Genomic DNA, 14,220 nt, shown 5'->3' on the forward strand with positions numbered 1-14,220 from the left:
ATGATCTGCCAAAAGCAGGCATCTCACGAATGGCAGTGATCACAAAGAGTTGTACTTAGGATGCAGGAAAGAAGGCTTTAAACTCTACACTTTAATAGCATCTGAATCTAAGAGCTTGCTATATGCTTCCTCCTTATATTTTTTTATGGTATTTGTTAAGTGCTTACCATGGGACAGGTACTATACTGAGCACTGGGGTAGACACAAGACAATCAGGTTGGACACAGCCTCTGTCCCACTAAGGGCTCACAGACTTACTCCCCATTTTACAGATGAGGTAACTGAGGCACAGAGAAATGGCTTGTCCAAGGTCACACAGCAGACAAGTGGCAAAGCCAATACTAAAACTCATGTCCTCTGACTCCTAGGTCTGTGCTCTTTCCACTAGGCAAGACTGCTCATCTGACCCCAATAAATGAAAAAAATCCAAACATTTAGAAACTGACCTTTGAAAGGTTAGGTGAAGCAACTAGTTTCACAGTAAGCCAAAGCTGAGTTTGAGCATGGGGCTTCTGGGTCACAATGACTCTCTCCCCGCCTTCAAAGCCTTACTGAAGGCATGTCTCCTTTAAGAGGCCTTCTCTAAGCCCTTTTTTCCTTTTCCACTCCCTTCTGTGTTGCCCTGACTTGCTCCCTTTATTCTTCCCTTCCCCGCCCCAGCCCCATAGCATTTATGTACATATCCGTAATTTCATTTATTCATATTCATGTCTATCTCCCCCTCTAGACTGTAAACTCATTGTGGGCAGGGACTATGTCTGCTATATTGTTATACAGTACATTCCCAAGCACTTAGTACAGTGCTCTGCACATAGTAAACACTCAAATACTGACTGACTTCTGAAAAACTGGGGCCAATTTCATCACTTGACCCTGGGAAAGTCACTTCTTTTCTCTCTGCCTCAGTTACCTCATCTGTAAAATGGGGATTAAGACTATGAGGCCCATGGGGAACAGGGATTAGCCTGTCCAACCTGATTAGCTTGTTTCTACCTCAGCATTTAGTACAGTGCCTGGCACATAGTAAGTACCTAAATACCATAAAAACAAACCTCATCCATTCCAATGACTTCAACTAGCACCTCTGTGCTGCTGACCTCTCACCTCCACTGTAATCTTTCATTTCCTCTTGTGTCCAGGACACCTCTACATAAACGTTCCACTAGCACCTTAAGCTCCATAGTTCTAAAATTAAGAAGCAGCATGACATAGAGGATAGAGCACAGGTCTGGGAGTCAGAAGGCCATGGGTTCTAATCCCAGCTCTACCACTTGTCTGCTGTGTGACCCTGGGCAAGTCACTTCACTTCTCTGTGGCTCAGTTTCCTCATCTGTAAAATGAGGTTTGAGACTGTGTGCCCCACCTGGGACAGGGACTGTGTCCAATCTGATTTGCTTGTATTTACCCCAGCATTTAATGTAGTGCCTGGCGCATAATAAGCACTTAACACCATTATTATTATTATTATTATTATTATCAAAATTGACATATTCTTTCCCTCTAAAATACATCCCCCTCCTATCTTCCTGTCAATCAATCAATTGTATTTATAGAGCACTTACTGTGTGCAGAGCATTGTATAACAGAGTTGGTAGACACATTCTCTGCCCATAACAAGCTTGCAATCCAGAGGGACAGTTAACAACCCTATTATTTTCCCTGTCTCTGAAGGCCATTAACAACTTATTGTCCTTGACTACTCTCCTTAAACTTTCACATTCATCCTATCACTAATTCCTGTTGGGTTTTCCTCCAGACCATTTCCCTAATCCTCTCTGTGTCCTTTCTTCACTCTACTGCCCAGTTCATTTTTCAAAACATCAATCAGTAGTATTTACTGAATGCTATGTGCAGAGCACTTGGGAGAGTACGATACAACAGAGTTGGTAGATATGATCCCTGCCCACAAAGGAGCTTACAGGCTAGAGGAGGGGACTAACATTAAAATAAATTCTTGGTAGGAGAAGTGGCAGAGTGTAAAGATAAGTACGTAAATGCTGTGGGACAGAGGATGGGCTGAATATCACTGTGCTTAAGGTGTACAGATCCCAGTGTGCCTAGGTGACGCAAAAGGGAGCTCCAAAAGGGGAAATGAAGGCTTAGTCAGGGAAGACCTCTTGGAAGAGAATGCAGTCTGCACACTCCGCTCCTCTAGCGCTCATTTACTCACAGTGCCCCAGTTCCATCTATCTCGTTGCCAACCCCTTTCCCACATCCATATATGCCAGACTGCCACACACCCCATCCTCAAAGCCTTATTGAGGTCACATCTCCAAGAGGCCCTCCTCAATTAAGTCCTCTTTCACTTGGCTCCCTCTCCCTTTTGGATGGTCTATCCACTTGGATCTGTGACCTTTAGGTATTTGATATTCATGCCACTCAAAAACCCACAGCACTTACGTACATACCTTTAACATATTATAAATTATTTATTCATATCAATGTCTGTCTCTCCCTCAAGACTGTAAAGTCATTGTGAGCAGGGAACCTGTCTGCCACCTCTGTTATATTGTACTCTTCCAAGCACTTAGTACAGTGCTCATAATAAGTGCTCAATAAATACCACTGATGATGTTGCTGAGTGGTGCTTTGTCAGATATGAAGGTGGGGAGAGTTCCAGGCCAAATCAAGGATGTGTGCTTAAGAGAATGGCAAGATAGATGAGTTTAAAATACAGTGAGTAGGCTGGGGCTGAAAGAATGAAACAAACAATAGTGCCCACATCACCAACTCCTCTTTTTTAAAAAAATGATGGTGTTTGTCAAGCATTTACTATGTGTCAGACACTGTACTAAGTGCTGAGGTAGATACAAATTAGGTTGGGTATAGTTCATGACCCACATGGAGCTCCCAAGTCTTAATCCCCAATTTACAGATGAGTTAACAGGCACAGAAAAGTTAAGTGACTTACCCAAGTCACATAAGACAAGTGCAGAGCAAGAATTACAAACCAGGGCTACCTTGGGCTCAATGGTTACCCATTCCTCTCCATGTCACAAAAACTCCTGACTGTTGACCTTAGAGCTTATCATCAGCTCTCTCTCTCTCCTCACCCCACCTCACACTCTGAACCCAACCGTATCTCTTTTTCAACTCTTTACATATGACTCCATCACATGTTTCTCCCTTTCTGGAACTCCCCACCACTCAAAATCCACCAGACCACAGCTCTCCCCATCTTCAAAGCCCTTATGAAACTTCACCTCCTCTGGGAGGCTTTTCTTGATTAATTATTCTTCTCCCCAGGCTATAATCTCCTAACTACCACCTCAGCATTTTTGCAACACCTCTGCACTTATGCATTCACAACCACCCCTAGCACTTTTATTCATTTATCATTATTATTATCAACACATTAACATATAATTAACATATTTGTTTAGCACTTGCTATGAGACAATCATTATATAAGCAGAGAGGACTCAGTCCCTGTGCCACATGTGGCTAACAATCTAAAAGGGAGTACGATACGGTATTTTATCTCCATTTTATAGATGAAGAAACTGAGGCGCAGAAGTGATTGCCATTTTAACATTCATACATTTTACAAGCACTTAGTCATCCATATTTTCATTCTATTCTTCCTCCTATCTGTAATGTATTTTGTGCCTACCTTGTCATTAATTGATAAGCTCTTTGAGGGCAGGGATCCTGTCTTCCAATTCTAATACACTTTCCTAAGCACTTAGGACAGTTCTCTGTACACAGTAGGTACTCAGTCAGTCATATTTATTTGGCACTTACTGTGTGCAGAACAATGTACTAAGCACTTGGGAGAGTAGAATTTAACAATACAACTGACATTACCTGTCCATGATGTATTGATTGATTATGAATCCATAAAGCTTGTTCCACTAAGAAAGTCAAGTCATCTTCTTCTACATCCTTTGGGAAGAAGTTGTTATGGAGAACCTCCTGAGATACTTTGAAGTATTCAAGGTATGTTAAGGAAGGCAATGGGAGCATATGGTGGACACTCTCTCAGAGTTTAGAGATAGGAGCAGAGCAGAATCGGGGTGTGGGGTGAAGGAAGAACTGGATCAATCAATCAATAGTATTTACTGAGTGCTTACTATGTGCAGAGCACTGTACTAGGCATTTGGGAGAATACAACAGAGTGGGCAAACACATTCCTTGCCCACAACGAGCTTACAGTCTAGAGGGGGAGAATGAGGAATGGGAAGTAAATGGCAGGAATGAATGGAGGAAGAAGTTTAGGTAAAGCCTTGAGCCTGCAGGATTAGAGTGTTAAAAAAAAATTGAGAGCCTAAAGAAGGAAAAGTGATAGCAAGAAAAATATCTTCATCCATGTGTGGGGAAGAAAGAGCATACTTTGGTTCCAAACAAGTTAAACTGTGAGAATCATTGAATTGATGTCAAAACATTTTCTGAACAAGTTGGAATCTTCAGTAGCAAACCTTGGGAAACACAGGCTGCTTTGTAGAAAAGGTGGACTACCAGCAAGCCAGGTAAGATTCAGGGAGCTTTCAACTTCAAACACCAATTTGTTAATTTATGGGACGTGATATTGTGCTCCAAAATTGAGTTACATACTACATATCCATTACTGTCAACATCTTTTCAGTTTAAAACTCAATGGTACTGAGTGCTTATTGTGTGTAGAGCACTGTATTAGGCACTTGGGAGAGTACAATACACAAACATGAAGCAACAATGACAAGTTTCCTTATGGACTTAATGTTAGCAATAGTTTCAGTGTACATAGTGCTTTTATTTTTCCAAAGCATTTGCATCTCTATCACATTTATTGCTCATGGTGTACCTGAAGTAGGCAGAAACGGGCATTATTATCCCCATTTTACAGATAAGGAAACACTCACAAAGCCATCAAGCAATTAATCCAGTCACAGAATGGATCTGTGAGAGGGGCACTAACACCCAACAGTCCTCATTCCCAAACCCAGGCTCCTTCTATTAAACCCACTGTATACCCTTTAAACAATGCCCATTGTTGTTTTCATAAAACACTCGTGTTCATTTACCTTTACAATGCTAGGATGATTTAAACAAATTAAATAACAAGTATGGCATCATGGCAAGACCACAAGCCTGGGACTCAGCAGGACTTGGGTTCTAATCCCATCTCGGCCACTTCTCTGCTGTGTGACCTTGGGCAAGTCATTTAACATCTCTGTGCCTCAGGTACCTCGTCTGTAAAATGGGGATTAAGACTGTGAGCTCCAGGTGGGACATGGACTCTGTCCAACCTGATTAACTTATATCCACCTCAGCTCTAAGTACAGTGCCTGGCACATAATAAGCACTTAACAAATACTGACTGGGAGTCAGAAAACCAGATTCTAATCCCAATTTGTTTATGTGATCTTGGAGAAGTCACTTGACTAGTCTATGCCTCAGTTTCCTTTTCTGTAAAATTGGAATTCAATGCCTATTCCCCATTCCCTTCAGATGGTGAGCACTATGTGGGGAAAGGATTGTGTCTGATCTGATTATCTTGCATCTATTCCAGTGTTCAGCATACCGTTTGGCAATTAGTAACCGCTTAAATGCCAGGTTTAATTACAATTACAGTATTGTTAATGATAATAATAGCCAATGAAATGCATGATTTTCAACCATGTGGAGAGGGTATGGAGTATGCAGGCAGTGCTTATCACAGTCATGATCCACAGTGCTCCCTGATGCTTCAGGGCACACTGCAAACATGGAAATGCTCATAAACATAGGACGTGTAACATTAGAATAAATAGCCCTTTATCCTAGGTCCACCTGCCCAAATGGAATGAGCCTATGAATGATCCCAAGAGAGATTTAGCGCCCCCACTTTCACCCGTCACCCTTCTTCCCTGTCCGGGGAGTGCAGAGAAAGCCAGAAAAAATGGCTTCAAGCCCTTTGGGCCTGGCCACAGTCTATCTATCACAAGGCTGTATGTTCTGCTGAGTCTGGTGATGTGAGTCCAGACCAGGCTGGGCCTTAAGGACAGGCCACCCAAGAGATGGACTTTAGACTCAATCTGGCTGCCTGCCCCTGGAGAATCCCAGGGCCTCCAGAACTCTGCTCCCAGCTTCCTTCTCTCCCCAAAGCCCTATGCTGCTGCAAGGGCTCCTGATTCAGTCCGCATTCCCAGGAACATTCCCCATATCAGTAGGAAACCCAGGGGGAGAGCAAAACTAATCTTCCCACATGGGCACTTCATGAGACTGGAGCCAGACTGGACCAGCCAGCCTGTGGGGGCAGACTAGACAGCCTCCCTTAGTCAGATCACCTCAGTCCCTGTCAAACCCCACCCCCAGACACAGCAGCCCACTCACCTTAGCCCAGACCCTGAAACACAGAGGGGGTAAGGAACAACTATTGGCACCATTACCAGACCACACAACAGGTTTCTTTCCAGTGTAAGTCTGGAGGACCAGGGAGCCCCATCCCAGGGGTATGATGGGTCTGCCAGCCTCATGCAGATTAAGCAGATTCTAGGATGACAACATATCCTCCTCATGCTAAGGTTACAGAGGGCATTAGAGTACTTATGCCACTCCCTTCCTCTGCCACAGATTCCTCACTAGCTGTTACTCAAGTCACTGGCAGTGTCACCTAGTAGAAAGAATGAGAGCCTCAGAGTCAGAGGACCTGGGCTGTGTAACTTTGGGCAAGTCCCTTAACTTCTCTGTGCCTCAATTCCTCATCTGTTAAGTAGGGATTTAATACCTGTTCCCCCTCCTATTTAGATTGTGAGCCCTGTGTGGGCCAGGGACTGTTTCTGACCTGATTATCTCTACCTTCCCCAGCACTTAGAACAGTGCTTGACACATAGTATGCCCTAAATACCAAGATAATTATTATTAGTATCATCATCATTATTATTATAGTATTGTACCTTGGAACTTTTGAAAGCCATGCAAGCTTTAACAATCAAGCAATCATATTTAATGAGCACTTTGTGCACAGCACTGTACTAAGCACTTGAGAGAGTACAATATAACATAGTTGGTAGACTTATTCCCTGCCCTCAAAATCAAGAGGGGAATTCAGACATTAATATAAATAAATTACTGGCATGTACATAAGTGCTGTGGGGCTAAGGCATGGGTGAATTAAGGGAGAAAGTTGCTGCTCACTAAAGTGGATGGTCCATTTCCAAAGAAATGCAGTTTTTCCTCCAGAATGCTTTCCACTCTGGAAGTCCATAGCACAGCAAGCAAATGGGAAAATGCCTTGAAAAACAGACTTTGCAGACCTCCCTCTCAATTTAAATGGGTGTTTCAATTTAGCAGTGCAGGGAACAATCATTTGATAGTGAAATATATCTCCTGCAGAGCAGCTTCCTACAAGGAGTAATTTAGACCCCAGAAGTGGAATTCATCCCAATCCATTGGGTTCCAAATTGAGAGAGGGAGAATCAATCAATCAATCATATTTATTGAGCGCTTACTGTGTGCAGAGCACTGTACTAAGCGCTTGGGAAGTATAAGTTGGCAACATATAGAGACAGTCCCTACCCAACAGTGGGCTCACAGTCTAGAAGGGGGAGAATAATAATGACGGCATATATTAAGTGCTTACTATGTGCAAAGCCCTGTTCTAAGCACTGGGGAGGTTACAAGGTAATCGGGTTGTCCCACGTGGGACTCACAGTCTTCATCCCCATTTTCCAGAGAACAGCCAATCACCAACCAGGAGAGAAAAGGAGACGGGTGAGCTGATGGACAGACTCACCCAAATTCACAGTTAATTGTTAGAAGGAAGGTGGAGTTCTCTGGAAGCACTCTCCTCAACATCTTCCACCTCTGTCCCCCGTGACCTCCCGCTCCTCCTGCTCCTGACCCACCAACACATTAACGATAGAAGCCACGGTGTCAGAAATTCATCATCAAGGCTCCCTCCCCTGCTTATTTCCCACGAAATAATTGAACCCTTCCACTCTTCGATCTGGTTCTGCTGGAAGTGATTCCTGTCAGACAATCGAATAAGTAATTGCTTGTAGAAATATAATCAAGGCTCAAGAGGCAAGGATAGTGAGGGTGTTCCTATGGCCTGCTGGGCTGCAGACCACCTGTTTCCACTTAGTTTTATTAAAAACCACACTCTTGAACTAAACATCTTCCAGCTTTGGCCTCATCCCAAATGAGGATTTGAAGGGGAGGCTTGCAAACAATATGCTCCATTATTTTTGAGTAATGGGAAAATATACAACATTTTTTTCCCATGGAACCCTATAGGGACATGTTTTGACAAATAACTCCAAAAATATTGAAACATGAGTTGCACGCATGCAACATCTCCTGAAAGGTGAATTTGGAACCATCCTGGAGGCATTATTGGAAATAGCAATTGAGTAGTCTCTCTGATGCATGCCCTTACCCCCAAATTAGTTGGGGGGGATTCTCATGCAATTTGGGGTAACAACAAATAGATGGATTCTGCCACTCCTACCTTCTCCACTTCTCCAAACTCCAAAGAGAGAAAGAAAATGAAGTTGTAAGAAAGTAACTGCAATTGCATTAATATCTGCAACCACTTAGAGTTCCTACTGAGAATACCACGTGCTGCGCTGGAACCCTAGGGATATGCTGAACTGTGGTTATACCTTCCTCTCCCTGAGCCTCAAATAGGGATCCACTTTCTTTCAAGCACATTTGAAATTCAGCTGCACGAATCATTAGGACCTTGGAGCCTATTTGGATAAAATATCCAACCTTGGTTGGGGTGATCGGAAGACATTATTAAGAGCTCATCCTGAATTTTCAACTTCCAACATTCCATTGTAGTGGATTTTTCCACCTGGGGAACAATGTCAAAGTGAAATAAAAATGGGAAGCAGCAAGGCCTAGTGGAAAGAGCACAAGCCTGGGACTCAGAGAACCAGGGTTTTAATCCCTGCCACTTGTCTTCTGTGTGACCTTGGGCAAGTCACTTAACTTCTCTGTGCTTCAGCTACCTCATCTGTAAAATGTGGATTAAGACTGTGAGCTCCATGTGGGTATGAACAGTATCTAGTATGTTGTATCTATCCCAGGCCTTAGTATAGTGCTTGCACAAAGTATGTGCTGAACAAATACGATTTTTAAAAAATACCACTGATTGGGAGGAATTTGAGACACCGAACAGGATCAGTCCTGGTCGTTGTAAAATGCTGGGGCCACACAATTTTATGGCCCTAGAGGCATGAGAACTAGGGAGGAGAGAAGCTCAGGAGAAAAGGAGAAGGTAGGTTGTTATATTTTCCCCATGGGTTTCCAGGACTCATAGTCCACAGAAATATTTCTCAAGGTAAAGAGGGAATCAGGGGGCATTGACATCCACAAACACCTGGGAATTTGAACTAGACTGTGTACATACTCAAAGGTCAGAGAGTCAAAAATGTTGTATGAGAAGTACAAGCCACAGAAATACTTTCCTGAACTCCCACCCTAAGCAGGATTATATATAAACCATCCTGACTCATGGTATCCCATTTTTCGTCCAAGAACTGATTCCTTACCTACTCTTACACCCTGCAGGTTACCTATTCTATTGTTTAGTTCCTTTATGAGCAGGAAATGCTTCCTTAAATTCAGTTAAATCCCTACTATAAATTAGAGGTTGCCCTTTTCTTATATGGTATTTGTTAAGCACTTACAATGTGCCAGGTACTGTACTAAGCACTGGGGTAGATATACACTAAAAAGGTTGGACAGAGTCCCTGTCACACATGGGGCTCACATTCTTAATTACTTTTTTACAGATGACGTAACTGGGGCTTAGAGCAGTTAAATGACTTGCCCAAGGCCACACAGCAGATAAGTGGTGGAGCTGGGATTAGAACCCAGGTCCTTCTGACTCTCAGGCCTATGCTCTATCCACTAGACAGCACAGCTTCTCTTCCATCTGCTCCCTCCTACCCACAATTTCCTTCACCTTACAAATCAAGACTTCCTTCTTGGAACCTTGCTAATATGGTGATTGGGTGGATCTAGTGTTAAACTGTAATCATGTTGTGGGCACGGAATGTGTCTACCAACTCTGCTGTACTCTCCTCTAGACTGTAAGCTCATTGTGGGCAGGGAATGTGCCTGTTTGTTATATTGTACTCTCCCAAGCGCTTAATACAGTGCTCTGCACAAAATGTTCAATAAGTATGACTGACTCCCAAGTGCTTAATACAGTGCTTTCCACATAATAAGCACTCAATAAATACCAGTGATGATGATGCAAAAGAAAATTTTATTGTTAATGGAAAGAATGGCGCCAAACCTTATAACACAAGGAGAATCAACACAGGAGTTTTCTGTGAAGGCCTGGTTAGTAAGCAATGAAGGACATCGTCTAGTGGTGGTGGTCTTAACGTCTTCTTTTTCTTCCTCATCCAAAGTGCTACAAAAGGTCCATTCCCCAGGAGAGGAGTTTATGGGAAAAAAAAACTTTGATTATCTCACTTCATTGGTGTTTAATAAAACATACTAGTCTCTGAATGCCATGCTGTTAATTGGGATATAATGTTTTTATGAGTTAATCCTTCATTATTAAGTGTCAAGTCATTTCCTTTTCATAGTGACTCCATGAATATACTTTCTCCAGAACGCCCTGTCCTCTGTCATAATCCACAACCTAACGGTTCTTCTGTTATATTGTTAGGGTCTCTATCCATCTAGCTGCTGATCTGCCTCTTCCATGTTTTTCCTGGTCTTTTGCTAGCATTAGTGTCTTCTCCAGAGAATTAGTCCTCCTGATTGTGTCCAAATTATACTAATCTAAATCGAGGTATTTGGCCTTCCAAAGACCACGAGTTAATCCATAGAAGACAGCAAAGAACCTATTAAATGGAGGCTCATTTGTTTTGATTAAGAAGGTAAAGGAGCAGCTGTTACATATAATAAAATGACCCTAGCCTTGTCATAGTCCTTCAGAGTTGCTAGTTTAATGAGGCCTCCACTTGGAATAGCTTGACTTACATAAACCAACATCACATAAGCCAACACAACATAAACAAACAGTTACTAAATCTCACTGACTGCTGAACAGCACTGTACTCCCTGTGTGATTCCTACATGAATAAACTCCCTTCGGGCTCCTTCTATTTCCCTTAAATATAATTTTCGCACCTATTTAAGTATACCAATGGAAGACCCAGATCCACCAAATCATCTTTAGTTGAAGCTCTTTAAGTTTGAAACAACAATAAATGGAATTTTTTTTGCAAGCTTACTGTATGCAAACCACTGTACTAAGTGCTTGGGAAAATATAATACGACGCTTGGCAGATGTGATTACTGCCCTCAGGGAGCTTACATTCTATGAGGGCAGACAGGCATTAGAATAGATTAAGGGTAGGGGAAATGGTAGAGCATAATATTTACAGAAGTACTGTGCGCTGGAAGGAATATCAAAGTGCTTAAGAGGTATGCAGTCGAGTTCATAGTCAATGCAGAGAGGAAGAGGGATGGGGAAATAAGGGGCTTAGTCTGGAAAGGACCCAGAGGAGATGTGATTTTAGGAGGGTTTTGAATTGGGGAGAATGGTGGACTGTTGGATGTGAAGGGGGAGGACACAGGCAAGGGGTCGGTGGTGGAATGGATAGACTAGATTGAGGAACCAAGAATAAGTTGGTGTTAGAGGAGCAGAGTGTGCAGGTTGAATTGTAGCAGGAGATCAATGAGGTTAGAGAATAATAGCAATAATAATGGTATTTGTTAAGCACTTACTTTGTGCCAGGAACTGTACTAAGTGCTGGGGTGGAACCAAGCAAAATGAGTTGGGTAGGTGGGAAAGAGATGATTGAGAGCCTTAAAACCAATGGTAAGAAATTTCTGTTTAATGTTTTAGACTGTGAGCCCACTGTTGGGTAGGGACTGTCTCTATATGTTGCCAATTTGTACTTCCCAAGTGCTTAGTACAGTGCTCTGCACATAGTAAGCGCTCAATAAATACGATTGATTGATTGATTGATTGATTGATTGATTGATGATGATGAGGAGGAGGAGGGGTGTGAAACCACTGGAGGTTTTGAGGGAGTGAGAAGATATGAACTGAACAGTTTTTCAGAAAAGTAGGGTCAAGTATGGACTGGAGAGTGAAGTGATAGATTGCAGGGAGGTTGGTGAGGAGGCAGAGATCAAGACGGGATATGATAAGTACTTGGATCAGAGTGGTAGCAGTTTAGTTGGAGAATAAAGAGCAAATTTTAGAGATGATGTGAAGGTGGAATTGACAAGACAGCACATTGAATGTGTGGATTGAATATAAGAGAGAGAGATGAGTCAAGGATAATGCCAAAGCTATGGGCTTTTGAGACAGGGAGGATGGTGGTGCTGTCTACAGTGATAGGAAAGTCAGTGGGCAACAGAATTTGGGTGGGAAGATGAATAATTCTATTTTGGACATGTTAAATTTGAGGCATCAACAGGACATCCAAGTAGAGATGTCCTGAAGGTAGGAAAAAATGCAAGGTTACAGAGGAGAGAGATCAGAGCTGGAGAAGTAGATTTGGGAAACACCCATATAGAGATGGTAGTTAAAGCTGTGGGAGTAAATGAGTTCTCCAAAGGACTGGAAGTAGATGGAGAATAGAAGGGGAACCAGAACTGAACCTTGAGGCATGCCTGCAGTTAGAGGTTGGGAGTCATAGGAGGAGCCTGTGAAAGACTGAGAAGGAGCAGTCAAGGAGACAGGAAGAGAATCAGGAAAGGACAGTGTCAATGAGGCCAATGTGAGATAATGTTTTCAGGAAATAAGAAGGATCCACAGTGTAAAAGGCAACAGAAAGATCCAGAAGGATTAGGATGGAGTAATGCCCATTAGATTTGGCAAGGAGGTCATTGGTGGCCTTTCAGAGAGCAGTACTGGTGACAGTATTCAGAGGGTGGTGGAGGGGATCAAGGAAATAACTGGAGAGGGAATGGAGGGAGTGTGTGTAGACAACTTATTCAAGGAGTTCAGAGAGCAATGGTAGGAGAGAGATGGGGTGATAACTGGAAGGTGCCCTGGGTCGAGAGAGTTTTTTTTTTTAGGATACATGGGAATTTTTGAAAGCAGTGGAGAAAGAGCCATTGAAAAAAGAGCGACTGAAGATAGCAGAGAGGAGGCAATTACTCTGATAAGGTGAAAAGGGGTGGTGTCAAAATCACAGGTGAGGGGGGCAGAATTGAGAGGAGGTGGAAGATCTCCTCTTAAGACATGTCTGGGAAGGAGGGGTTGGAGGAGGAAGGGACTGTAGAGGAGCAGGAGAGATTTTATGGAAACCACGCCTAATGATTTCAATTTCATCAATTTGGTATATGGCCGGGGCAAGAGATTTGAGGGGGGCGGGGGGCACCATCCCAAGAATCAAAGGGTGGAGTGCATTGGGAAAATTGAACCTGCTCCTTAAAACTGTGATACAGGCCTTAGTCTGTCCTATAGTTCTGGCTTCCTACAATCTAGCTAGAGATGTGGCTAAAACAGTACTTCAATCAATGGTATTTGTTAAGACCTTACTACGTGCCAAGCATTGTACTAAATGCTGGAGTAAATGCAGTATATGCAAATCAGACACAGACCCTGTCCGACATGAGGCTTACCGTCCAAGTAGGAAGGAGAAAAAGTATTGAATCTCCATTTTACAGATGGGGAAACAAACACAGAGAAGTGAAGTGACTTGCCCAAGGTTACACAGCAGGCAAGTGGTAGAGCTGGTATTAGAACCCAGGTCTTCCGACTCCGAGGCCTGTACTCTTTCCACTAGTCCACGCTGCTCCTCCTGAATAAAAGGTGTCAGAGGCTTCCATTAGGGATGCAGAGAGTAAAGTTAGGGACATTAGGATGCTTTGATAGATGGATGTGACATGGTTGCATAAAGGGACTGTAGAAAATTAGGTGAATGTTGGATGGTTGAACAAAAGAATGGATGTAAGAAGGATAGCGACCACCTGCCTCCTTAACATCTCTGGTGCCACTATCAGAGAGCATATTCTAGACTGAATGGACCATTGGTTTGATCCAATAATGCTCTTCTTTAAGGTTTTAGATTCTGTCTTAATTTATTACCCTGTTCTTCTCCTATCCAACACAGATATAAAAAGCAGAATGGCCTAATGGATAAAGCACAGGCCTGGAAGCCAGAGGACCACTTGTGTGCCATGTGACCTTGGGCAAATCACTTAACTTCTCTGTTCCTCAATATACCTACTCTTTCATACTCTCCAAAGCGCTCTACACTCAGTAAGCACTCAAATACCACTGATTGATTGACTGTCAGGGAATTAGTCAATACCACATGGGTGTTG

Source organism: Tachyglossus aculeatus, chromosome 7 (assembly GCF_015852505.1).
Source record: "Tachyglossus aculeatus isolate mTacAcu1 chromosome 7, mTacAcu1.pri, whole genome shotgun sequence".
Classification (NCBI taxonomy): Eukaryota; Metazoa; Chordata; class Mammalia; order Monotremata; family Tachyglossidae; genus Tachyglossus; species Tachyglossus aculeatus.